The sequence below is a fragment of the Chiloscyllium punctatum genome, chromosome 20 (genome assembly GCF_047496795.1).
Source record: "Chiloscyllium punctatum isolate Juve2018m chromosome 20, sChiPun1.3, whole genome shotgun sequence".
NCBI classification, from domain to species: domain Eukaryota; kingdom Metazoa; phylum Chordata; class Chondrichthyes; order Orectolobiformes; family Hemiscylliidae; genus Chiloscyllium; species Chiloscyllium punctatum.
In genome coordinates, this window is record NC_092758.1 from 10428541 (window position 1) to 10455802 (window position 27262).

General features: G+C 46.0%; 1 protein-coding gene across 5 annotated transcripts in view; it reads left to right on the top strand.

Annotated features, from left to right (window-relative positions):
* Positions 1-27262, top strand: part of tnip1 (TNFAIP3 interacting protein 1) — a 111327-nt gene that overhangs the window by 12065 nt on the left and 72000 nt on the right. For 2 of the 5 annotated variants that reach the window (XM_072590296.1, XM_072590302.1), the window contains exon 1: positions 3713-3875. The exons of 1 other annotated variant lie outside the window; for it this stretch is intronic. The gene's annotated coding sequence lies outside the window, so the exon portion shown is untranslated. Of the gene's footprint in view, positions 1-3100; positions 3124-3712; positions 3876-24276; positions 24365-27262 lie in introns of those variants that run through there. 2 more of the 5 variants (XM_072590297.1, XM_072590301.1) reach the window with 2 other exon arrangements.

The window sequence follows — 27262 nt, forward strand, 5'->3', positions numbered from 1 at the left end:
GGAAGCATTAATTACTTGGAATTAATAAACCAGACTTTCCTAAAGATACTCAACAGAGTATATGTTGTCATTATTAAACTGTTGTTTTAATTCCAGAATATTTATTGAATTCAAATGTTGTCATGGTGTGATTCAAATCTCGGTGCCTCGAACATTAGCCTGGGGTTCTGGGTTGCTAGTCCAGTCACATTACCATGACTCCACCACTATCTCCAAAACCCACAATATTGACTGTGCTTTGGGTTATCGGGCCAACCCTCTCGCTACGGAGGTGATCAGTGAGCTTACATGGTGAGAGTGTGATGCTTAATGAAGCCAGCAGTACAGGTTCAATCCCTGTACTGGCTGCAGCAGCGCAAGGAGACCTGTGCCTTCACCTTATCCCACACTCAGCATGTGGTGCCTCTCAAGTGTCTTATAACCAATTGCTACTGTCTTCCTCTCTCATGGAGAGAGATGTTTAGTTGCTTTGTGCGACTACGATTGAAGTTTGGGATCAGATTCTTTTTTCCTTCACCCAGAGAGTGGTGAGCCTGTGGAATTCTCTGTCACATGTTGAGGCTAAAACATTTGAATGCTTTCAAGAAGGAGCTAGATAGAGGATGGGCTAAAAGGGATCCAAGAGGGAGCAAGCAGGAAACGGGACTGAATTGGACAATTAGCCATGATGGTATTGAATAGTGCAGCAGGCACTGTGGGCCGAATGGTATCATCTGTTTGATTAAACAATTTGGTAAGCTCTCCTGGGCTAAAAAAATACAAGCTATTGCTGCTATGACTGAGGCTGGGAAAGCCACATTTATGTGAGTGTATGTGAGGGGGTTTATGTACTTACAAACTTACAAATATGGGTATGTGTCTGAGCATATATGTGTGGGCAATATCTTTGATATTTATACTATCCTTCCCTCCCACTTCCTGGGGGTGCTCGAACTCCTAACTGACCAGAATTACTGAACTCATTTCCACAACTGCCCACAATCATGGCTAGATGGCTGTCATGTGAAATACTTTAGTCATTGATTGAATGTCCTGCTGTTCTTCTTCAAATAATGGCCATGGGACATTTTGCATCCAGTCAAAAGACAAGTGTTTAGCTTTACATCTCATCTGAAAGACTACACCTCTGACAGCTCTGTACTCCCTCTGGACAGCCACTCTGCATTTTGGGTTCAAATATCCAGGCAAAAGCGATACCCAATTAGTCAGAGCTGACATTTTAAACCACAGGGGTGGCATTTTAAATTAACAGAGATGCGGCATCTGTGGAGAAAGAAACAGAATTAAAATGTTTAGGCCAATAACAATTGGTTCAGTGATTCCAGCAATATCCGGCCTTTCAGATTGCCAGCAGCTGAGATATTTAAGAATGAACTAAAGCTGCGAGGAATTGAACATAAAATGATAAAAAGCAAAATGCTGCGGATGCTGGAAAATCTGAAAGAGACACAGAGAATGGTGGAGAAATTCAGCAGAACTGGCAGCATTTGTGGAGAGAGAAACTGAGTCAGTGTTTCGAGTCCAATATGACTTTATGAAATCTGAAGAAGGGTCTGAGGGATCTGAAGAAGAGTCATATGAGACTCAAAAATATTAACCCTATAAAAATAATAATGCCATGCTTCAGTTAGACAGGACATTAGTGGGACCACATTTCACATACTGTGTGCAGTTTAAGTCTCCTTATAAGGACATAAAGGGTGCTCCGGTTTCCTCTCACAGTCCAAAGATGTGCAGGTCAGATACATTGGCAATGCTAAATTGCCCAAATGTGCATTAGTCAGAGGGAAATGGGTCTGGGTGGGCTACTCTTCGGAGGGTCACTGTGGACTTGTTGGGCCGAATGGCCTGTTTCCACATTGTAGGGAATCTAATCTAATCTAAATTCATTTGAGATAGTTCAGAGGACACTTACATAGACATCTTTAATATATTGTTGTCACGTGTATCAACATACAGTGAAAAGTGTTGTTTTGTGTGTTATACAGGCAGATTGTTCCAAACAAAGTGCATGAGGGTGGCAGAACAGAGTGCAGATTACAGTGTTACAGCTGCCAAGAAGGTGCAGAGAGAGAGAAATCAATATTAACGTTTGAGAGTCGAAGAGGGTGGTGCTGGAATGTCTCATGAGCCTGAATTAGCAGAGCTCATTTCCACTGGAGTTGAAGAGTTGACTCAATTGAAATGTACATGAATGGTCTGGACAAGGTGAATGTGGGAAAGATGTTTCCTCTTGGAGAAGGTGAAAGTGGTTACTGCAGACGCTGGAGATCAGAGTCAAGATCAGAGTGGTGCTGAAAAAGCACAGCAGGTCAGGCAGCATCTGGGGAACAGGAAAATCCACGTGTTGGGCAAAAGCCCTTCATCAGGATTGAGTTGTTCCCTCATGGAGAGAGAGTCCAGACACGGAGGCCCCACTTCCAGCACAGGGAGAACATTTTTGTGTTTATCTCAGAAGGTGGGGTCGTTGAGTATTTAAAATGAAAGTGGATAGATTCTTATTAAACAAGGGAATCCAGAATTATTGGCACGGATGGGATTGTAGAATTTGAGATAAACAGATTAGGCAGGATCTTATTGAATGGAAAAGCTGGTCCAGGGGGTCGAATGGGAGGGGGCTTTGGCACTAGCAGAGGGGTTCATTTCACACAGCCAAACATCACAGGCACCAGGTTATAGTCCAACGGGTTTATTTGAAAACACAAGCTTTTACAGAGCAGCGGCGAAACTGCTGTCTTCAAAGAGGTCGAAATCTTTCTCAAGTTTCGAAATAGTTCCTGTTGAAGTTGTAGCAACCTTGGGAAGCTGCGGAAAGTCCAGCGAGTGAGTGACTGAGCTGATCTCTCGGACTATTTCCGATTTCTACTTTTGACAACAGTTGCGTAAAGGAACATTTTGGGGTGGGGTCTGGGGAGCAGCATCTCATCGTGAGGAGAGTCGCTGCAGAAACGGCCGCTGGGCTTAAATATGAAATCATGTTCTTTCTTCCTGCTGTTCTTTCATCCGGAGATTAAAACGTTGGATTGTGAGACACTGGACAGAATTAACACGTAATGGAAAGAACATAAAAGTCTGAAAGAGGGGAGAGAAACTTGCCAGAAGTTTTGAGATTCATAAAGTGAGGCAAGTCTTGTCTGCTCCTCTGTTGCTGCCTGACCTGCTGTGCTTTTCCAACAGCACACTCTCCATCTTTTATAATAGCTTTTCCTTTTAATAAAAATGAAATCTGATCTCTGTCCCTTCCCTTCCCCCCTCCTCCCATCTCCCTCCCCCCCTCCTCCCATCTCCCTCCCCCCCTCCTCCCATCTCCCTCCCCCTCACCCCTCCCCCTTCACCCCCTTCCCCTTCCCCTTCCCCTCACCCCTCTCACCCTTTCCCTTTCCCCCTTCCCCCTCTTACCCTTTCCCTTTCCCCTCTTACCCTTTCCCTTTCCCCCTTCCCCCTCTTTCCCACCCCCTCTCCCTCTCTCCCTCCACCCTCCACCCTCCACGCTCCACGCTCCCAGCTCCCCTCCCCTCCCCTCCCCTCCCAGCTTCCCTCCCCTCCCAGCTTCCCTCCCCTCCCAGCTTTCTGTTTTGTTTCTCTGGGCCATTTACAATTTACTGCTGAGGGCAAACCCGGAAGTGAGACGCCCTTCCCCGTCCCCGGGCCCTTTAAAAGGCCTCTCCGCGCCGCTGTTGGTTGAAGGGGCTGTCAATCAGGATGGCCGCTGACGTTGCAAGGGATCCTCCCCACCGCGGGGGGATTCCCCGGCCGCTGGTGCGCAGGCGCGGGCCCCCAGGCGCGCTCTCTCCGGGAGGGAGGGGCTGGGCTGCCTCTACTCGGTCCGCATTGGCAGCCAGTCGCCTGTTCCCAGCGAGAGCAGCGGAGGCAAGGTAGGGGGGGGTTACCTGGGCAAAGGAGGGGAGGGTGAGCCTGGGCTCATGGGCAGAGGGAAGGTGGGCACAGAGACGGGAATGCTAGCGATGCAAGCTGGGGACATTGCCTGCTCCAGGCCTGGGCTCCCAGCTGCTTTACAATCGCTCCTGAGCGTGAGTTACACTGACATGTATCTACTTCGTGACAGTTGGGGGGGGTGTAGGGGTGCGATGGGCCGAACGGACGGTATATATTCCACAGCTTGTCAGTGTTCCCCATCCCCTGGCGCTCCTGGTGTGCGTGTGCTAGCTATTGTTTGTTTAGTTCTAGGGACAGGGACAGATCTAAAGATTAAAAGAATACAGCCCAGCCACTCGCTCACCACAAGTGTTTCCTCAACGGATTGGCATTCGTGTAGCGCCTTCTCCGATTGCCTCGCAGCCAATGCATGGAGTCAGACAGCATAGAAGCAGGCCCTTCGGCCCTCCGTGTCTATACCGACCAGCAAACACCAAACCACACTGATCCCAATTACCTGCACTTGGTCCATAGTCTACTGATTCCTGATGAAGGGCTTTTGCCCGAAACGTCGATTTCGCTGCTCGTTGGATGCTGCCTGAACTGCTGTGCTCTTCCAGCACCACTAATCCAGTATTTGGTTTCCAGCATCTGCAGTCATTGTTTTTACCCCGTAGTCTACTGTACCCTGTCATTTAGGTGCTCGCTCAGATGCTTTTTAAATGTTCCCTAGTGGATTAGGTAGGATGGCCATGCTAATTTGCTCATAGTGTCCCAGGGATGTGCAGTTTAGGTGGATTAGACATTGGAAGTGCAGGGTCACAGGGGTAGGGTGTCTGCGGATCTGTGTTGAGTTGTTGGGCCGAATGGCCTGTTTTCGCATGGTAGGGATTCTCTCCCAACCTTCTCAAGCAGCATGTTCCACACAATGTATAATCACTCCCCCCCCCATTATTTGAGATCTCCTCTAAGTTGCTTGCTCCTCATTGTAAACTTATGTGCTCTGGCCTTAGACATGGGGACAGGTTTCCATGATCCTCTCCATCTATGCCTGTTACAATGTTGTCCACCACCATCAGATTCCACCTGCGGCTTCCTTTGCTCCAAGGAAAACAAACCCAGCCCATCCAGTCTCTCCTCAGAACTGAGACTTTCCATCCCCAAGGTGACATCCTGGTGAATCTCCTCTGCACCCCCTCCTGTGCAATCACGTCCTTCCAGTAATTTGTGGTGCTCACTGTTGTAATTGTATGACTGGCTTGCCAATTTGTGCACAACAAGCTCCCACAAAGCAGCAATGTGATGAGTGACCCGATGCTATCGGATGAGTGAGAATAGTGGGCTGGGACTCAGCGCGAACCCTCTTACTGTTGCTCACAGTGTGACTGTGGGATGCTGTAAACCCAGCTGAGTGAGCAGACTGGGCCCTGGTTTAATGTCTCATCTGAAAGATGATATCTCTAAAGGTGTAGTTTGTGGCAGCAACTATTTGCAGCTTATCAGTTTTTTTTAATATAGTAAAAAGCACCAAGGTACGATCTCATTACCTCAACAGAGCGCCAGTCTGGATTTTGTGCTAAAGTGCCTGGATCCTGGGGTTTGGAGCCATGGCAGACACCTTGATGTTTGGGCACGTATGTGTTTGAGAGTCCCTGCATGGGCTTTATTACACAGACAGAGGCTGTTAAATTACAATCTGTGTGGTGGCGGTGCTCTCATTGTGTTTAAAGGGGAGGGTGCTGCAGGATTTTGATTCATTTGCTTCTTTGAAGAGCTGCTGGAGGCACGATGGGCCAAACAGCCTCCTGCTGCATTTGTAATATTTCTGTAACGATCTAGAGATTGATACATATCCAGGTCAGGTTGGTGTGACAATTTGTTTTGATTTGGAGATGCCGGTGTTGGACTGGGGTGTACAAAGTTAAAAATCACACAACACCAGGTTATAGTCCAACAGGTTTATTTGGAAACACTAGCTTTCGGAGCACTGCTCCTTCATCAGGTGGTTGTGCACAACCACCTGATGAAGGAGCAGCGCTCCGAAAGCTAATGCTTCCAAATAAACCTGTTGGACTATAACCTGGTGTTGTGATTTTTAACTTTATTTCTGTTTGTTTCAGATTGCATGCTTATTTGCTGTCTGTTTGTGTGTGAGAGAGATTTAGTGGCGGTCTTCTCTTTGTCCTTGACCAGTTGCAGAAGTATGTTCTGGTCCTGGGACACCATGTCTTGGCCCTGGATTGGGAATGTCAGCTGTTGGAAAGGTGTTCTGGGAAATTCAGGCTCCCTCTGCTTGGACCACTGCCTAGGCAAAAGTGAGGACTGCAGATGCTGGAAACCAGAGTTTAGATCAGAGTGGTGCTGGAAAAGCACAGCAGGTCAGGCAGCATCCGAGGAGCAGGAAAATCAACGTTTCGGGCAAAAGCCATTCATCAGGAATAGAATTGGACCACTACCTCATGAGTCAGCACCCGCTGACTGACCATGCCGAACCTGTTGGTAAACCTTCAAGAGCTGCAATTGGCTCGTTGCTTTTCACATTAAGTAAGCCACTGCATTTCATCCACTTTTGCTTCCAGTGCAACAATGGATTAAATTGTAAAACTGCCATTTTCAAACCCTCATTGACTTTGTATCTGCCTGTCTCTCTGTCTCTCTCTCTAGGTAAAAACAATGACTGCAGATGCTGGAAATCAGAGTCTAGATTAGAGTGGTGCTGGAAAAGCACAGCAGTTCAGGCAGCATCCGAGGAGCAGTATTCCTGATGAAGGGCATTTCCCCGAAACGTCAATTTGACTGCTCAAATACTGCCTGAACTGCTGTGCTTTTCCGGCACCACTCTAATCTAGAATCCTCTGTCTGTCTGTCTCCAGCCCTTCTGGTCCCAGCCTCTTGTACATCTCTGTTAATAGCAAGCCTTCCTTGGGTTAACTGCTTCTGAAAGACTGGAAATCTCCTTTGTCTCCCTCCCAAGCACTCCTCCCTCCCCCCTCAGCCAAGCTGTGGGTGAGCTCTCCTGATAGGTCTGATCTGTATCTAATCTGTGTTTGGTAAGCGTGCCTCAGGATTGGCTCTTATTGCAGCAAAGGTGTTATAGCAATGCAAGTTGTTATTGTTGTAGCAGCAGCACCGTGCCACATCAATAAGTCACTTCATGCTGTGAATTAGTTTGTAGTGCAGTCATTATGGGATGTGGCAATCTATTGCCTCAGTGAAGCTTCCAGTACCGAGAGAGAGAGAGAGAGAGAGAGAGAGAGGAAATGATTGTGGAACCGCGAGTTATTTTCATAGTCCAACCACATGTTGTTGATGTCATGGTACACTGAGTCAAGATTTCTGCCATTGTCTTGTGTGTAAACAAATGGAAAGCAGGGGTTTTCAGACAAGATTTTTCTGATGATAGTCCCCTCTAACTTAACCCTGTCATTGCCAAAAGTCCACAAAAACCCAAGGACTGTCGGCAAAATTCTGCAGATGCTGGAAATCTGAAACAAACGCCCAGAGAAACTCAGTAGGTCTGTGGAGAGAGCAACAGAGTCAATGTTTTGAATCTGGTATGGCACTTCCTCGGCACTAGTTTTGAAGAAGTTTCAAAGTGTTACCTCTGTATCTTGTCTCAGTCAGTCAATCCAAGGAATGACTGACTCATTTACTGGCCATTCTGGGGTCATCCGGATTCCGGGTCAGCTTTCCCACCTTGTTCTGTTTCCAGTGGGATATCCCAAGTCATTAAGTCGTGAGGTGGGGCAGATGAACTAGCTCCCAATTTTCTTATTTTTCCACCATCTCGTTGTTGGTCAGTCCCACTACCAGCAAAGTTGAAGCTGGTTTATTAACCCCTGTCCTTGTAATCTTTTCAAGAGGAAAATGTGAAATGTGTCAGTGATTTGGGACATTATTCTGTGGGGTGGCTTGCTGTTGAGCAGTGGTTTGGTCAGGACCCTCTGTAATCACAAAGAAATCTTCATCCAGTCTATTTTGACTTAACTCTACCCTCTCTGAATGCTTACTGTTTGATCTTCCCATGTATTTACATGTGGCATTCTGGGGGTCTCGCGCTCTCTCTCTCGCGCGCTCTCTCTCCCCAGAAAGTCATTTTATTTCACTGGAGTGTAAGAGGTTAAGGGGTTGTGTTGAGGTTTATGCAATCATGAGGGGCATTGATAATTTAAATGATAAGCATCCTTTCCCTGGGGTAAGGGAGTTCAAAACTAGAGGTCATATTTGTAAGATTTTTTTTAGTGTTACTTGTGTGGAATTAACATTCAGAGAAAGTGGTGGGTGTGGGTACAGTTACAATGTTTAAAAGGCATTTACATAAATTCATGAATAGGAAAGGTTTGGAGGGATATGGGCCAGGGGCAGGCAGATGGGACTAGTTTAGTTTGGGATTATAGTCGGCATAGACGGTTTGGATGTAAGGGTCTGTTTCCATGCTGTTTGACTCTATCTGTGACTAATTTTGGCAATCTCAGCCCCCCCTCTCTTTTTTTTTGGAGAAGTGACACACTTTGGAGTTTTTATTTCCAAATGGCACCTTTCACCATCTCTAACCTGCTCTACTTTTCGTGATGACCTTTAACCTCCATTCTCATTACCTGCCTTTTGGTCCTTCTCCCTTACCCACTGGCTGGTTTGTGATGCAGAGTGACACCTACAGCGTGGGTTCAATCCCCACACGGCCCGAGGTTACTATGGAGAACTCTCCTTCTCAACCCCTCCCCAGCCTGAAGCATGCTCCTCATCAATAAACATCAGCCTGGCCAAAGAAACACTGACCTCACTGCTAGACCAAGGACACAAACATCAGATAGCACCAACTCCATCAGCAAGGAGAACATCCTCAAAATAGTAGACCTGTGCCTCACTACCCACTTCACCTTTGATAAGACCTACAAACAAATCAATGGGACAACCATAGGATCGCCGATATTGGGCTTCTTAGCAGAAGCAGTTATGCAGAGACTTGAACAAACAGCCCTCCCCACGATCCGATCCAATCCAAGCTTTGGGTCCGCTGTGTGGATGACACCTTTTTCATCATGAAACGGAACGAATTAGAAGAAACCCACAAACACATAAACAACATCCTTACTGGTATAAAGTTCACCCAAAGAGGAGGAGTACAACAGCCTCCCCTTCCTAGATGTCAGCCAATGGGAACGAACAGCCAATGGGGAACTGCAGGCCTACAGGAAAGCAACACATACAGAGCAGATACTCAACTATAGGAGCAATTATCCCAACACTCCCAAACGGAAGTGCATCAGGAAATTATTTAAATAAGCCACAACACACTGCAACATCCAGGAACTACAAGATGCCAATGAAAAATGCCTATACGACATATTCAAGAACAACGGGTATCTAATAAGCACAGTCCGCCAATTCTTGCACAACACCTAAAAAAAAAGACGGCACAAAATGCCCATAGACTCTAGCTGCACTACCATATATCAAAGACATCTCGGAGATGACGACCAGACTACTCCAGCCCCTTGGCATTATTGTAGCCTACAAACCTACAACACCCTGAAACAGCTCTCCTGATTAACCTAAAGGACCCAATATCAACAACCAGCAAAATGAACATCCATAAACAAAATATCCTGCGAGGACTGCAACACACATTACACTAGACAGACAGGCAGGAAACTAGCCACTAGGATACAGGAGCACCAACTAGCCACCAAAAGACATGACCAACTATCACTAGTATCCTTACTCACAGACAACAAGGGACCCCAGTTTGACTGGGACAATACATCCATCCTGGAACAGGCTAAATAAATACACACACTGGAATTCCTAGAGGCCTGGCATTCAAACCAGAACTCCATTAACAAACATATCAATTTGGGCCCCATTTACCAACCTCTCGGAAAAAGAACCGGAAGTGATATCATCCACCGTAACAGACCAAGACACATAAATCCCAAGTGGGACAGAACACCAGCGCTTCACCAGAGGCTCAATGATGTTACCTAGTATGGTGACCAAACTTCTGACAACAACTCTTCCAGCTCAGCAAGCAAACTTACAACCTGCACGATGACCCTCAGGTTAAAGCACCACCAGTCGTCTCTCGCTTGCACTCTCTACTGTGTGAGCAATCTGGCCTGGTAAGACTCAGGTGACTTTGGCTTCACTTTTTTACCTAAAAAATAAATCCATCTGGTTCACTATAGTCTTTTTCACAGACCTATAAAGTTCACACTGATCTGCAGAAAATCATCTCACTCAGACCCACCCTGTAACCCTTCATTTCCCTAATTCACCTAGTTTGCAAATCCCTGAACACTCTGTGCAACTTAGCATGGCCAATCCACTTGACCTGCACATCTTTGGACTGTGGGAGGAAACTGGAGCACCCGGAGGAAACCCACGCAGACACTGAGCAGACTCCCCACAGACTTTTGCCTGAGGCTGGAATTGAACCCGGGTCCCTGGCGCTGTGAGGCAGCAGTGCCTGCAGTCCATATCTGATGTGGCTTCCAGGCCCACAGCAATGTGACTGACTATTAACCACCATCTGAAATAGCCAAGGAGGCCCCTCAGTTCAAAGGTGATTTAAGGATGGACAATAATTCTCCACATCCCAGCCCAGAATAAACAACAAAAAACTCTGAAGATACTTGGCAGTCACTCCTTTGCCCAGAATTGAACAGTACGTTCCAGCTGCTTTCGGTTTAACATTTTTATTTTGTTCCATGCTTCATCTCTCTTTTTTTTTATATAAAAGCTCGAACCCTTTGCCCCTTTTTGGCTCTGGGCCGCGTAGCTTCTTTTTAAAATCTGGTATGTGCTGCGCTGCTAACTGTGTGTGAGAGCTGGTTATCTGGTTTGTTCTGGTTCTGGGCAGATTTTGATAGGAAAAAGCTTGGAAGCAAATCTCTGAGGCTTCTGATTTTGTGCAGTAAGTCGCAGAATGGCTTCCTGTGTCCAAATACGGTCACATTTCAGTGACCATATACACTGAGCCTGAGGCAGCTGTCTGTGGAGTTAGGCCACAGATCAGCCACAATCCCATCTAGGCCCGTTGTGTTGTACTGTGTCTAGTTCTGGTCTCCCACTTGTAGGAAGGATGTGATTTTAAACTGGAGAGGGTTCAGAAAAGATTTACCAGGATGTTGCCAGGACTTGAGTTATAAGGAGAGGCTGGGTCTTTAGTCACTAGAGTGTTGGAGGTTGAGGGGTGATGTAGAGGTTTACGAAATCATGAGGGGCATGGATTGGCTCTTTCCCTAAGATTGTAAGTTCAAAACTAGGGGACATATTAAGGTGAGAGAAGAAGGCTTTTTAAAAAAATAATGAGGGGCAACGTTTTTAGTGTGTAGAATCGAGGGGAAGTGATGGATGCACGTACAATTACAATGTTTGAAGGACAATTTGATAAATATATGAATAGGAAAGGTTGGGAGGGAGATGGGCCAGGCGCAGGCTGGTGGGACTAGTTTAGTTTGGGAACATGGCCAACATGTACTGGTTGGGCCGAAGGGTCTGTTTACATGCTGTATGACTCTACGAATCTATGAATGGTGGTATAGGCTTGATGGGCTGAATGGCCTACTTCTGTGGAGAATTGAGGTCCAGCTTGAGGCCTTGAAGCAAGGGCCACCACTGGCTTCTGATTGGCTGAGTGATTTGTGCTCCAGATATTCTGAGGATTGTTAGTCTGCTGGTCCTCCGCTCCCCAATTCCAGCAGAGAATTCTGATCCTGGCTCCTCCAGAAATGCAGAGTGCAACTGAACTCAACACCGTTGCCCGGTAGTCAAACTACATGCCCTTTGCGATCAGTCAGTGTGTGGTGTTCTGAGAGTAAATGCCCTCTGGCACAGTCAGATGCTCAGACAGCTGCTGAGGAAGGGGAAGTATTTCAGGGAAATGTGGGAGGGAGGGTGACACTTGGTTAAAGGGCATGAATGTGGCACTGCGGGGGCGGGGGGGGGGAAGCAAAGATGTTAGGACAGGTGGCTGAGGAGGCTGGTTTATCAGAATCCTCCCTTTCTTGGGCAGTTCCTACTGAGCTTGCTACGTCTGGGATTCTGCACAACTCCGTAATACCATCAAATGGGCTATTCAGCCCGTCGAGTTCTGCACTGTCATTCTGTGAGATCGTGGCTGAACCTTCAACTCCACTTTACTGCCTTCTGTCCATAACCCTTGATTACCTTACTGATTATAAATCTATCTCTGTGTTGAGTACACTTAATGTGCCAGCCTTGACAGCACTCTGTGGTAAAGAATTCCATAGATTCATTACCGTCTGAAAGTGAAACGACCTTCTCTTTTGTCCTAAATAGGTGACCCCTTACTCTGAGATAATACAATCTGGTCCTGGACTGTCCCATGAGGTAACTCTCTGCATCTGTCCTGTCAAAGTCCCTAAATATCTGGTGTTTCACTAAGATTGCCTCTCATCCTTCTAAACTCCAATAAGTACAGGCCCAACCTACTCATTCTTGCCTTTTTTTTAGAAACAATAATCCCTCCATACCCAGGAGTCCTACAGCATGGAAACATACCCACAATCTGGTGCACTGACATTCCACTCCAGTCTGCACTGCTCTAACCACTGGCTCTTGGATGATCCAGCCAATGTCTAAGCAGCCAAAGTAACTTGTACCAATTGCAATAATCTACACTTTGTTGTCAACTACTGGTTAAAACTCATGTGGTTCAGCCCCTAACCCTGTCATTCAAACTGGCCTTTAGAGCCAGCATAGTCCAGAGGATTGTCTTTAGAAAGAGAGACGCCCCTGGGGCCAAGGTGCATTGTTGCTCTGGACAATATCATTTTGATTTAAGTTTCTGTTCTAATTCCATAAGTTTCTGACAACTACTTGACGCTGTTACAGTGCCCCCAGCAGGGAAATATTGAATCCTTTAGTGTTTGATATTTTGTAGGAGCGTAGAAAGGAGGATTGGCCCTTCACTGGTCATGGAGAAAGCATCTTCCCGATAAACTAACAATGCTGGGTTTGAGGTTTGGTAGTGACTTTCTTGAGATATACACAAGAACTCTGAATGTGTACATCCATGCTAGTCTGAAAATGACTAATCTGGTCTGATCCTAGCAGCTGAGCAGCCTCCGTCCTGGTCAATTCTATAAGACTGAGCAAACTTACAACCTGCTCAATGAGCTGGAAGGTTTGTTTTCAGATGTTTCATCACCATACTAGGTAACATCAGTGAACCTCTGGAGTGCTGGTGTTATGTCCTGCTTTCTATTTGTATCTTGGTTTCTTGAGGTGGGTGATATCATTTCTGGTTCTTTTTCTGAGGTCTAGAAATAGGAGCAGAAATTAGACCATTCAGCCCATTGAATGGTGGAGCACACTCAATCATGGCTAATAAATTTCTCCCTTGCTCCCTTTGATACTCTGTCTTAAGTATTCTCAAAGACCTGGCCCTCACAGCCTTCTGTGGCAATGAATTCTATTGATTCCCCACTCTCTGGGTGAAGGAGTTTCTCCTTATCTCCATTCTAAAGGGTCTTCCCTTTACTCTGAGGCCATGCCCTTGACTCCTAGTCTCTTCTATCAATGGAAACATCATCCCAACATCCACTCTATTCAGGGCATTCAGTATTCTGTAAGTTTCAGTTAGATCCCCCTCATACTGCAAACTCCAAATGTAAGCCCCTAGCCCTCAAACGCTCCTCATGTTAAGCTTTTCATTCCTGGGACCATTCTCATGAACCTCCTCTGAATAGATTCCAGGGGTCAGTACATCCTTCCTGAGATATAGAACATAGAAACGTACAGCACAGAACAGGCCCTTCGGCCCATGATGTTGTGCTGAAGATTATTCCTGATCTAAAATAAAATAACCTAACCTATGTTCTCTCAACTCACTGCATTCCATGTGAATGTCCAGCAGTCGCTTAAATGTCCCTAATGACTCTGCTTCCACCACCACCGCTGGCAACGCATTCCGTGCATTCACAACTCTCTGCATAAAGAACCTACCTCTGACATCTCCTCTATACCTTCCTCCTAACACCTTAAAACTATGACCCCTTGTGCCAGTCAATCCTGCCCTGGGGAAAAGTCTCTGGCTATTGACTCTATCCATTCCCCTCATTATTTTGTACACCTCAGTCAGGTCTCCTCTCTTCCTCCTTCTCTCCAAAGAGAAAAGTCCAAGCTTAGTCAACCTCTCCTCTTAAGACAAGCCTTCCAGTCCAGGCAGCATCCTGGTAAACCTCCTTTGCGCCGTCTCCAAAGCCTCTGTATCTTTCCTATAGTAGGGCGACCAGAACTGGACACAATATTCCAAGCATGATCTCACCAGGGTCTTGTAGAACTGCAGTAAAACCTCGTGGCTCTTAAACTTGATCCCCCTGTTAATGAAAGCCAAAACACCACATGCTTTCTTAACAACCCTACGCACTTGGTAGCAATTTTGAGGGATCTATGCACTTGAACACAAGATCCTGCTGTTCCACCACAGTGCCAAGAATCCTGTTTTTATTCCGATATTCAGCATTCAAGTTTGACCTTCCAAAATGCAGTACTTTGCATTTATCCAGGTTGAACTCCATCTGCCATTTCTCAGGCCAACTCTGCATCCTGTCAATGTCATGCCTCTATACTATCAATGGCACCTCCAACCTTAGTGTAGTCAGCAAACTTACTAACCCACCCCTCAACCTCCTCATCCAAGTCATTTATAAGAACTACAAAGAGCAGAGGCCCAAGAACACAGCCCTGCGGGACACCACTCACCACTGACCTCCAGGCAGATTACTTTCCATCTACAACCACTCTCTGCCTTCTTTCAGCCAACCAATTCTGAATCCAGACAGCCAAATCTCCCTGTATCCCATACCTCCAGACTTTATGAATGAGCCTGCCATGGGGAATCATGCCTTATACACCACATCCACTGCTCGACCTTGGTCGACCTGTCTCATCACCTCAAAGACCTCCATAAGATTTGTGAGGCATGACCTGCCCCTCTCAAAGCCATGCTGACTGCTTTTAATCACTCTATGCTTTTCCAAATATGGGGTCCAAAATATTCCAAATGTGGTCTGACCAGAGCATTATAGAGCTGGCAACACCAGGGAATGCCAAGAGCACTAGACTGAGGCACCTGTGACACAAGTGGTGGTGTCCAGACCGTCGGCTCAGGAGCCACCTGCCTGGAGCTGTTTTGTAATATCTCCAACCAGGTTGATTGGAAGAACAATTGGAGTGGCGAGGTCTGAGGAAGGATCAGTTGACCTAAAACGTTAACTCTGCTTTCTCTCCACAGATGCTGCCAGACCTGCTGAGTTTCTCCTGCAATTTCGGTTTTTGTTAGAAGATTGTCTTGAGAAACCTTAGGGCACCGTGGGGTTTGTGAAATATCGTCACCCTGGATAATGTTCTTTTTAATTTGATTCTGATAACATCTCCATTCCAACTCTGGAAATTTCCATTGACCATTCGGTTAGTTTTGTTATAGTATCCCATCAGCTATGTCTAGCCAATGTTTGGTTTAAAAGGAAAATTGGTGGTTCCAGCCTACTCCAACCACAAGTTGCAAATGTTAGCTCCACAAATCATCCCCGTCATGATGTAAACCCAAAGCAATATTGGCAGCCAGCCTATTGTGACCAAGCTCATCTGTTAGTCCACAGCTCTTGCTCTTTCTGTAACCCTGTAAATGTCAGACAGTCAGAGTCATACCACACGGAAATAGACCCTTTTGTTTTAACTCGTCCACACTGACCAAGTGTACCAAACTGAACTAGTCGTACTTGCCTGCATTTGGCCTATATCTCTTTTACACCTTTCTTATTCATGTACCTGTCCAAATGTCTTTTAGATTCTTTACTCAGAATGTGGTGGTTGAATGGAATGCACTGCCAGCAGTGGGAGTAGAGTCAGAGACATTAGGGACATTTCAGCGACTCTTCGATAGGCACGTGTAATTAATACAATGAAGGGAATATTAGTTAGATTGATCTTAAAGTAGGATAGAAGGCCGGCACAACATCGAGGGCCGAAGGGCGTGTACTGTGCTTTACTGTTCTATGTAAACATTGTAATTGTACTTGCATGTACCACTCCCTCCAGCAGTTCATTCCAGATCCCCTTTTAAATCTTTCTCCTCTCTCCTTTAAAAAATACGCCCCTTTGTTTTGGACATCCTCCCACCCCAGGGAAAAGGCCTTGGCTAATCACCCCATTCATGTCCCTCATGATTTCATAAAGTTCTATAAGATTACCCCTCAGCCTCCTACATTACAGGGGGAAAAAAATCTTTATATATAAACCCTCCAGTTCCAGCAACATCCTTGTAAATGTTTTCAAACCCCACTCCAATTTAATAATATCTTTCCTAATGAAAGATAACAGTATTAATGAACTCCCTTTTAAATGTTATTGTCTGCTTCCACTGAGCTTTCGGGCAGTGTGTTCCCAGATCACAACGAATTGCTGAATCTAATGAAAATTCTTATCTCCACTGTGGTCCTATTGCTCACAAACAAATGTGACTCCTCTTGTTTCTAACCCAGCTGCTGCTGGAGCAGCTCCTCTTCATAAAACTCTTTTTAGAGTTTTTAGTTGAACCCATGCTCCCACAATGCAGGAATTCTGCCCCCCCCCCCCCGCCCAACTCGGTGCTGCCATCCTCACTGGAACACTCTCTTCTGTCACACCCTGTGGTCTCCGTATCAGTCCTCCAATGTAGGATAGGATTCCATCAGGATTGGCCTCCCAGGTGTGCTGCTGACACCTTGGGAGAAACGATCTGTATTTTGTCGTTGTCTGTCTAAGACCAGCTGCTCCCATTTACAGATTAGGTAAAAACAAGGCCTGCAGATGCGGGAAACCACAGTCTAGATTAGAGTGGTTCTGGAAAAGCACAGCAGGTCAGGCAGCATCTGAGGAGCAGGAAAATCTCAGATTGTCAGGTTGGTGAGCATTGGGAGCCCACTGAATTGTGCAGAACTTCCAGCCCTGTGTATATGTGCGAGAGAGAGAGAGAGACAGACACAGTGGGGAGGAGAGGGAGACAGAGCCAATCCAGATGGAGAGAATCAGTGCAGGGAGCAGGGAGGGCAGAGTAACAGAAACAGAGGGAAGATAAAAAGGTCCCTCCCAGGGAGTTGAATCAGTCTTTGTTTACTCACTGCGCACCATTGCAGTTGAAATAATATTCTTTGATTTATACGTTATTTTCATCGTGTTTCAAAACAAGATGTTGGTGATGATAGAGATTCTCCTCTCCAGTAATATTTGAAAGTGTTATGTGACCAAATGTCATAGAACCAAATCTCCAGGCATATGTCAAACCAGAGTTGGCAAACCTACATCTCGGTCTCCCTTATCTTACTGTTAAGGCTCTCTCTCTCTCTCTCTCTCTCTCTCTCTCTCTCGAGGTGTATCCTGCTCACTCCTCACTATCCACCCTTACTGGTTCACTATCAGACCATAGGCCATTCAGCTCATTAAGTCTGCTCCCTCATTTAATCATGGCTGATACGTTTCCCAACCCCTTTCTCCTGCCTACTCCCTGTAACCATTGATCCCCTCACTCATCAAGAACCTGTCTATCTATGTCTTAAAGACACTCAATGACTTGGCCTCCACAGTCCTGTGGCAATGAGTTTCACAGATTCCCCACCTTCTGGCCAAAGAAATTCCTCCTCCGTTCTAAAGGGTCATCCTTTCACTCTGAGGCTGTGTCCGTGGTTCCTAGTCTCTCCGACTAGTAGAAACATCCTTTCCATGTCCACTCTACCCAGGTCTCTCTGTATTCTGTAAGTTTCAATGGGATTACCCCATATCTGTCTAGAACCTGCTCCATCACCAGCTGCCCTTGCAAACCAAGGACTCTCTCCCTCCAGTTCTTTTACTTTAAGCAGTTCACTCTGGATTGTGGGTATCTCTGACTGGGGCAATATTTATTGCCAATCCCTAATTGCCCTTCCCAGGGCAGTGATGAACTGTCTTTATCCACTGTGGTGTAGGTAAAGCTACTACCCCATACCAATTCCATCAACATCTTTTTCTTAAAACAAAGCTTCTGCTTTTCTGTATCACATTAATGAATGTGCACTCAGTCTTGTTCCTTGTGTTCCCACACACTATGTCCCACTCTCTAGAATGTTCTCTTTGCCTTTTTCAAACTTTTAAAACCTCTTCTTAGAATCCCCACAGTGTGGAAACAGGCCATTCTGCCCAAAAAGACCACACTGACCCTCCAAAGAGTAACTACCCAGACCCACTCCCCTATCCTATTACTTTACTTTTACCCCTGACTAATGCACCTAACCTCCTGATGAAGAACTTTTGCTCAAAATGTCGATTTCCCTGCTCCTCGGATGCTGCCTGACCTGCTGTGCTTTTCCAGCAACACTCTAATCTCCAGCATCTGCAGTCCCCACGTCTGCCTAATGCACCTAACCTACACATCCCTGAATACTATGAGCAATTTAGTTTGGCCAATTCATCTGAACTGCACATTTATGGACTGTGGGAGGAAACTAATGCGCCCGGAGGCAACCCGCGCAGACTGAGAATGTCAGCGTGGAGTCTGCACAATCACCTGAGGCAGGAATCGAACCCGGGTCCCTGGCACTGTGAGGCTGCAGTACTAACCACTGCGCCACCGTGCCACTTTTATCAAAAGCCACGCACTCTGACACGGATTGGCCACTTTCCCAGCCTTGTTTCCTTAGCTTTATCATTCACACCTCCTAGGAATGCTTCCAGATATCTTGTACAGCCCAGTTATTATGCACAGGTAAGTTGTTTTTGTTGGACCTGAACTTGGGATCACGCGCAAGATGCCAGTTTGTCTTGGAAAGTCTATGAGCTAGTTATCGGTGAGAAACCGCAACAGAAACTGGGCAGTTCTGGCAGCATTTGTTGGAAGCAATCTGAGTTAATGTTTCAGGGTGCAGTGACTCTCCTTCATAACAGCTAGGAAAGTGCAGTATTTATGCTGAAGTCAAGGCTGGGGGAAGGGTGAAGGGCAGGTAAGTGGATACATGGAGATGGAGCTCAGAGAGTGAGATGTGGGGGGAAAAAAAGTAGGGAAAGAAGGAGATTGTGGATAGTAGGAGAATGTGAGAATTACAATTCCTGATGAAGGGCTTATGCTTGTAACATTGATTTTCCTGCTCCTCGGATGCTGTCTGACTGGTGTGCTTTTCCAGCACCACACTCTTCCATTGTGGATGGGAAGCAGCGACAGGACAAAAACTGAATAAGTGATGATAAAGGCTGAGAGTAGGGTGGGTAAGCTGCGCCATATTATGTGATAATAGGCCTGAGGACTTGGTGAGATTGGGAGACCTCCCAAAATCAATCTGCATTGAGCTGGACTGGGTGTGGGGGTGGGTTAAAAAATATTGAAGGATGGAATCGGGCTGTAATGTTATTGAACTCTATGCTGAGTCTGAGAGGCTGCAGGATTCCCAGGTGGAAAATGAGATGTTGTTGTGAGTCTGTGCTCAGGCTGGAACATTGCAGCAGGCCACAGAGTTGTTGCCATGGCAACACTGTTGAAGTGGCAGGCAGCTGAAAACTTGGTCATTTTTACAGACAAATCGAGCATCTCCTTTCCCACTTGTAGACCCTGCAGCCTCTGCATAGAGTTCAATAACTTTAGAATCTGATTCCATCTTTCTGATCTGATTTATTGTCACGTGTATCGAGGCACAGTGAAAAGCTTTGTCTTGCGAGCAATACAGGCAGATCAGAGTTAAGTAGCATAGACAAGTAATAGATAAACAGTGGCAAAAACAAAAACACAGGTACAGGTGAATGTTAAGATTTTGAGTCCATTCAGTATTCCAACAACAGTTGGGTAGAAACTGTTTTGAAACCGGCTGGTGCGTGTGTTCAGGCTTCTGTACCTTCGCCCCGATGGTAGAGGTTGTAGAAAAACATTGCCAGGGTGGGATGGGTCTTTAAGAATGCTGGTGGCCTTTTCTTGACAGTGGATTCTGTAGATGGGAGGTTGGCTTTTTGTCCTGGGTCGAGTTCACCGCTCTCTGTAACCATCTCCGATCTTTAATGGTGCAGTTGCCATACCAGGTAGTGATACATCCAGATAAAATAAAAAACTTAGAGGTAAATAGGTCACATTACACAGGGCATGCCCTAGGCAAGATCAATGTTAACAAGGTCAGCGTTATTCAAGGTTAGAGTCCATTCATCATCTAATAATGGCTGGGAAGAAGCTATTCCTGAACCTGTTGGTGTGTGTGTTCAGGCTCCTGTATCTCGTGTCCAATGGAAGAGGTTGTAGGAGAGCATTAGTGGGGTATGATGGGTCTTTGATGGCAGCCTTTCTGCAGCAGCGAGCAGTGTAAATGGAGTCCCATGCCCAGTCCTGTCATGACCTGGGTTGCTTTTAGCAAAGTCATCCATTTTCATCTATTCCCAGGCTCATTATAGCATAATATGGGTTGCATTCAGTACAACTCACCCATTTTCTCCTACTCTAAGCCCTTTTTTATCACTTATTCAATTTCTGTTCTGCCCTGATCTGCCAGAATTTCCTTGTACACCTTTCCCCATTCCCCATTCCCCATTCCCCATCTCCACCCAACCTCCGTCCCCTAACCTCGTCTACATCATAAATACCATGTTTTCTGAACTACTGTCAGTTCTGAGTAAGGGATACCAGACTCAAAACATTAACTCTGTTTACTTCCCATTGCGGAGTTTCTCCACCAATTTCTGTTTTTGTTTCGAAGCTCCAGCATCCAGTTCTTTATCAGTTTCATTTTATCACTTAGAAATGTTAGTTTTTTTTAAGGTGTGAGAATCTTACACGCAGACAGGGATTCCTCTCGAGCTGCTAGGTGAAAGGACAGAGTGTATGGCTGTACCAAGCTGAGAGAATAAGGGAGATCAGAGAAACCAGAAGGTCATTCAGTTCATCTTTTCCTTGTTCGCTCTTTGAAACCACCCTTTGTTCAACCCCAGGCTGTCGCTTTTATATCTCTGTAGATCTGTAACTTCCTCACACACTCGAGTGCCTCTCTCCTTTTTGTAAACTGTCGTGATCCTCCATCTTGTCAGGTAGAAAGTTCCAGATCTTGACAGTTCTGAGCAGAAAACAAAATCTCGCCAAACCTGTCTCGCTCTCTCACTCACTGGCAGGAATGCCTTATTTTTCTCTCCCTCAGTTGTACCTACTTCTCACAATCACTCAATCCTCCATTAACTTCCCTCTTTTTCAAGGAGAGTGGTGTTGATTTTTCCAATCTCTCTCTCCACGACTAAAGTTCTTCAATATCTTGTTCCTGTGTCCTGTCAATATTAAGATGTGTGACCACTGAAATCTTTCTGCTGATCCACACATTTCAACATTGGGCAATTTGTGAGGCAAGGAATAATAATCTAATCATTTTTTAGAAGTGCTGAATTACCCAGCCTCAGTTTCAGTTTTAAAACCTGACATCATTATAAACTGAAAGTGCAGATTACTCAATCCCCATCTCCTTGTATGATGCATACTTCATTGACAGAAACAAAACAAAGCACTTCATCATTGAGATGCGCAGTATGGAAACAGACCCTTCTGCCCAACCCGTCTATGCTGACCAGATATCCCAACCCAATCTAGTCCCACCTGCCAGCACCCGGCCCATATCCCTCCAAACCCTTCCCATTCATATACCCATCCAAATGCCTCTTAAATGTTGCAATTGTACCAGCCTCCATCACGTCCTCTGGCAGCTCATTCCATACCTATACCACCCTCTATGTGAAAACGTTGCCCCATAGGTCTCTTTTATATCTTTCCCCTCTCACCCTATACCCTCTAGCTCTGGATTCCCCGAACCAGGGAAAAGACTTTGCCTATTTACCCTATCCATGCCCCTCATAATTTTGTAAACCTCTAAGGTCATCCCTCAGCCTCCAATGCTCCAGGGAAAACAGCTCTAGCCTGTTCAGCCTCTCCCTATAGCTCAAATCCTCCAACCCTAGCAACATCCTTGTAAATCTTTTCTGAACCCTTTCAAGTTTCACAACATCGTTGTGATAGGAAGGAGACCAGAATTGCACGCAATATTCCAACAGTGGCCTAACCAATGTCCTGTACAGCTGCAACATGACCTCCCAACTCCTGTACTCAATACTCTGACCAATAAAGGAAAGCATACCAAACTCCTTCATTATCCTATCTACCTGTGACTCCACTTTCAAGGAGCTATGAACCTGCACTTCAAGGTCTCTTTGTTCAGCAACACTCTCTAGGACCTTACCATTAAGTGTATAAGTCCTGCTAAGATTTGCTTTCCCAAAATGCAGCACCTCGCCTTTATCTGAATTAAACTCCATCGCCACTTCTGAACCCATTGGCCCATCTGATCAAGATCCTGTTGTAATCTGAGGTAACCCTCTTCACTGTCTACTACCCCTCCAATTTTGGTGTCATCTGCAAACTTACTAACTGTACCTCTTATGCTCGCATCCAAATCATTTATGTAAATGACAAAAAGTAAAGGGCCCAGCACTGATCCTTGAATTTAGTACATGCTCCCTCATGGCCAGTCAGCTATTGTTAGTTAATTGGACTGTCCGGTGATTAAACTGGACTAATGCTAACGCTCATTCGGAAAAGCACTGGCTGACCTCAGTTGCCAGGGTTACTTTGCTGCACATCAGGGTGTATTTTACGGGTGTTTCTCATCACCACCACACCCTGCATTGTTCATTTGTCAGCCAACAGTTGAAAGAGTCAAAGTGTGGTGCTGGAAAAGCACAGGAGGTCAGGCAGCATCTGAGGAGCAGGAGAGTCGACGTTTCGAGCATAAGCTCTTCATCAGGAGAGTGCTGCCTGACCGGCTGTGCTTTTCCAGCACCACACTTTTCAATTCTGATCCCCAGCATCTGCAGTCCTCAATTATTCCAAAACAGCTGGAAGAGACAAAGTCAGAAACTGCGTGAGCGTTCTTTCCTCCCACTGCCTGCCTGTCTGTCTTGCTAAGGATTTGAATCATTCTGAAAACTTTCAGAAACATTCTTGGATGTTGGAGGGTAGTTTCTGCCCTGGTACCCCCTTGTGTGACATTGCATTATTGACATTGCACAGCCCCCTTCCACTTTGCTCTCCTTCCTGCTCCCCAGGGTTGCCAAATGGAGACACGAGTGGAAATGAGTGAGTTGTCTAGAGAGAGCAGAGAGTGAGGGGATAAGTTAATAAGAGTAATTATTGTCATTATAAGTAACAGGTATCCTCTTTGGGCAAGGAAAATGGAAATGGGAGGTATTTATTGAACAGTTAGAGACTGGAAATGTTTAATGTTGAAAGGGACCTGGGTGTCCTTGTTCGTAAGTCCCTGAAAGTTAACATGCAGGTGCAAATTTGAAAGGCAAATGATTTGATGGTCTTTATCACAAGAGGATTTGAGTACGGAAGCAAAGAACATTAGCTTTAGTCATATAGAATTGTTGCGAGCACACCTGGAAACTTGTGTATATTTTTGGTTTCCTTGTGTTCTGGTTGCTGCATTATAGGAAGGATGTGGAAGCTTTGGAAAGGATTCAGTGGAGATATACAAGGATGTTGCCTGGTATAGAGGGAAGGTCTTGCGAGGAAAGGCTGAGGGACTTAAGGCTGTTTTCATTAGAGAGGAGAAGGTTGAGAGGTGACTGAATTGAGACTATAGGATAATCAGAGGGTGAGATAGGGTGGACAGTGAGAGCATTTATCCTTGGAGGGTGATGGCTAGCACGAGGGGACATAGATTTAAATTGAGGGGTGATAGATATAGGACAGATGTCCGAGGTAGTTTCTTTACTCAGTAGTAGGGGCCTGCAACAGTAGTAGACTCACCATCAGGGAGGGAAACTGCCAGCCGTACCTGGTCTGGTCCACATGTGACCCCAGACCCACAGCAATGTGGCTGATGCTTAACTGCCCTCTGGGCAATTAGGGATTAGCAATAAATGCTGGCCTGGTCAGCAATGGCCTCATTCCAAGAATGATTTTTTTTAAAAAGTGAAAGAGAAGGATGCAGGGAGAGAGCAGAAAAATTACATTGAGGTGGACATTGAGTCATGGTCTCATTGAATGATAGAAGAGGCTTAAGGGGCTGAATGGCCCACTCCTGCTCTCATTTCCTGAGTAAGTTGGAAGATAATGTTTAGGTCTGTTAAGTTCTTCACAGCCAAGGCATTTTTAATGTAAAGATTACAGATTGGGAAGAAACTCAGCATCTTATTACATGGCTTTTCTGTGGCAGTGATTTCAGTTCTTGCTAACTACATTTTTGTTTCGGGTGGTATTCATCAGGAACACTTTCAGAGTGCGAACTGAGGGTAGGATTTGCGATCTCTATTCATTTTAGTTACTTAATAAAGATCGTTTTGTTACCTTAAAAAAAATCTCCGGATATTGGGCAAGCAGTGATATCTGGAACGTTGTTTTATCAGCTGGAATCGGGCACTTGAACTCTACCCCCTCACAGGTTTCAGTTTCGTTTCAACGGAGTTGGGCCTTGTTCCAAGAACATCGAAGCAGGTAATGGGTTTTGCGTCTGTTTGGCAAACGTTGCAGCTTTGTGGTAGTAATTCAGATAACACATCACTGAGCTCTCACTAAACCCCTCTGATGTTGTTCAAGAGCAGCCAGGAGGCCATTTGGCCCATCAAGCCTGCTTCCTCCCCATTCAGTGAGGTCGTGGCTAATCTGGGGATCATTGCCTCAGCTTCAGTATCCTGGCTGTTCCCCATAAGCTGAATTCCCTGTCCTCAACTCTTGTTTCAACGGAAGAGGTCAACTCCTCAAAAGTTACTAGGAAGAGGTCAACCATTTTAAGACTGAGCAATGTCTTTTTTTTTCAGGAGGTCTTGGGAGAGAATCAGGATTGTTGCAATGTTTTACCTCAGTGAGCAGTGAATATATTTAATGGTGACCTTTAGATCGACCTAAGGGAGTTTGGGATTATATTTGGAGATCGAGGTGGGGGGCACAGTAAAAGGGAATTAAGGCCCCAGTCAGATCAATCGTGACCTAGTGCAGGTAAATAGGATTAGTGTAGTTTGGTTAGCGTGAACATGGTGGGCCAAAGGGCCTGTTTCTGTGCTGTGTATCCCTAGAATCTTGTTGAATGGTGAGCAGGCTTGTGGGGCCGAATGGCCTCCTTTTCTGTGTTCTTGTGTTACTGATGTAAAACTGGAACAGACCCCATGCGTGTCTGTGTCTGTCTGTCTGTGTGTGTCTGTCTGTGTGTGTCTGTCTGTGTGTGTCTGTCTGTGTGTGTCTGTCTGTGTGTGCCTGTCTGTCTGTGGTTTGTTTTTGCCCTGTTTAGGACAGCCACCACCAATGGGGCAGGGGAGCAGGGGGGTGTTGAACTTTCGGTTCAGTTTGCTGAACCTCTGAGTTTTAAGTCCCAGCTTCTATTCCAAGCCTGTTCCCCAGGCAAGCTACATAGCTCACATTTCTCAGCTCGGCGTAGGGGCTTTCCAGCAGTACAGGAAGTTCCTGCCATTAGTGCTGAAGTCCATCATAAACCACTGCTGTGCACATTTTAATTCTTTCACGGGATGTTGATATCAGTCTGTCTGCACCTGTTAACCTTCCTTAATTCCCCTCTAAGGTACCTCAACCACAAGTGCACTCCAGTGCTGTGAAGGAGGGAATTCCAAGATTTTGACCCAATGACAGTGAAGGAACTGCGATTATATTTCCAAGTCAGGATAGTGAGTGTCTTGGAGGGGAACTGGCAGAGGGTGGTATTAGTCTTTTGGTTGGTTGTAGAACTCATTGGTTTGGAAGGTGCTGTTGAAGAACTTGAGTGAGGTGCTGCAGTGCCTCTTGTAGCTGGTAGACACTTTGCATTGGTGCTGGAGGCAGTGAGTATTCAAAGTGGTGGATGAGGTGCTCATCAAGCAGGCTACTTTGTGCTGGATGGTGTCCAGTTTCCTGAGTGTTGTTAGAGCTGCACCTATCCAATTGGGTGACAGTATTCCCTCACACTCCTGACTTCCGCCTCGTAGATGGTGGACAGGGATTGGAGAGTCAGGAGATGAGTTACTTGCTGCAGAATTCTCAGTTCCTGATCTGCTCTGGAACCATTGTATTTGTGGTTGGTTCAGTTCAGAGTCTAGTCAATAATGACCCCCAGGTTGTAGATAGAGAAGCATTTAGCAATGGTGATTATAGGGCAAACAGAATTAGTTAGATTCTGTCTTGATGGAGATGGTCATTGCCTGGCAAATATCATTTGCCACTTATCAGCCCAAGCCTGGATATTGTTCAAGTCTTATTGCAAATGGACACGGACTGCTTCAGTATCTGAGGAGCAGTGAATGGTGCTGAACATTGTGCAATCATCATTGACCATCCCCCACTTCTGACCTTAAGATGGAGGGAAGGTCATTGATGAAGCAGCTGAAGATGGTTGGGCTGAGGACACTACCCTGAGGAACTCCTGCAGAGATGTCCCGGAGCTGAGGTGACTGACCTCCAGCAACCATAACCACCTTACTGTCTGTCCAGTATGACTTCAACCAGCAGAGAGTTTGCCCGATACTCATCGATTTCCAGTTTTGCTGGGGCTCCTTGCTGTTACACTCAGTCGAATGCAGCCTTGATGTCCAGGGGTATCACTCTCCCCTCCCCTCTGGAATTCAGCTCTTCTGTCCATGTTTGAACCAAGGCTGTAATGAGGTCAGGAGTTGAGTGGCCCTTGCAGAACCCAAACTGGGCGTCACTGAGCAGGTTATTGCTGAGCAGGTGCTGCTTGATTCAATCACTTTACTGATGATTGAAAGTTAGCTGGGGTGGTAATTGGTTGGATCGGATTGTCCCTGCTTTTTTATGTGCAGGACATACCTGAGCAATTTCCCACATTGTTGGGTGATGCCAGTGTTGGAACTGTACTGGAAGAGCTCCACTAGGAGTGCAGCAAGTTCAGGAGCACAGGCACTGTTGTTGGAATATTGTCAGAGTGCATAGCCTTTGGTGTCCAGTGTCTCCAACTGTCCCTTGAAATCGCATGGAGTGAGTTAAATTGGCTGAGGACTGGAATTTGTAATGCTGGAGGAGGCTGAGATCATTAATTCTACATCTGCCTGAAGATTGCTGCAAATGCTTCAGCCTTGTCTTTAGCACTGTTGTGCTGGGCATCTCTGCCACTGAGGATGGAAATATTTGTGAAGCCTCCTCCAATGAGTTATTTAGTTTTTCACCACCATTCACAACTGGATGTGGCAGGACTACAGAACTTAGCTGATCATTTTAGGATAGCTTAGCTCTGTCTATCACTTGCTGTTTGGTACACAAGTAGTCCTGTTTGGTGGCTTCACCAGGTTGACACCTCTTCAGCTATGCCTGATGCTGCTCCTGGCATGGCCTCCTGCATTCTCCATTGAACCAGGGCTGATCTCCAGGTGGAGTGGGGGGGGCTAGTGGATG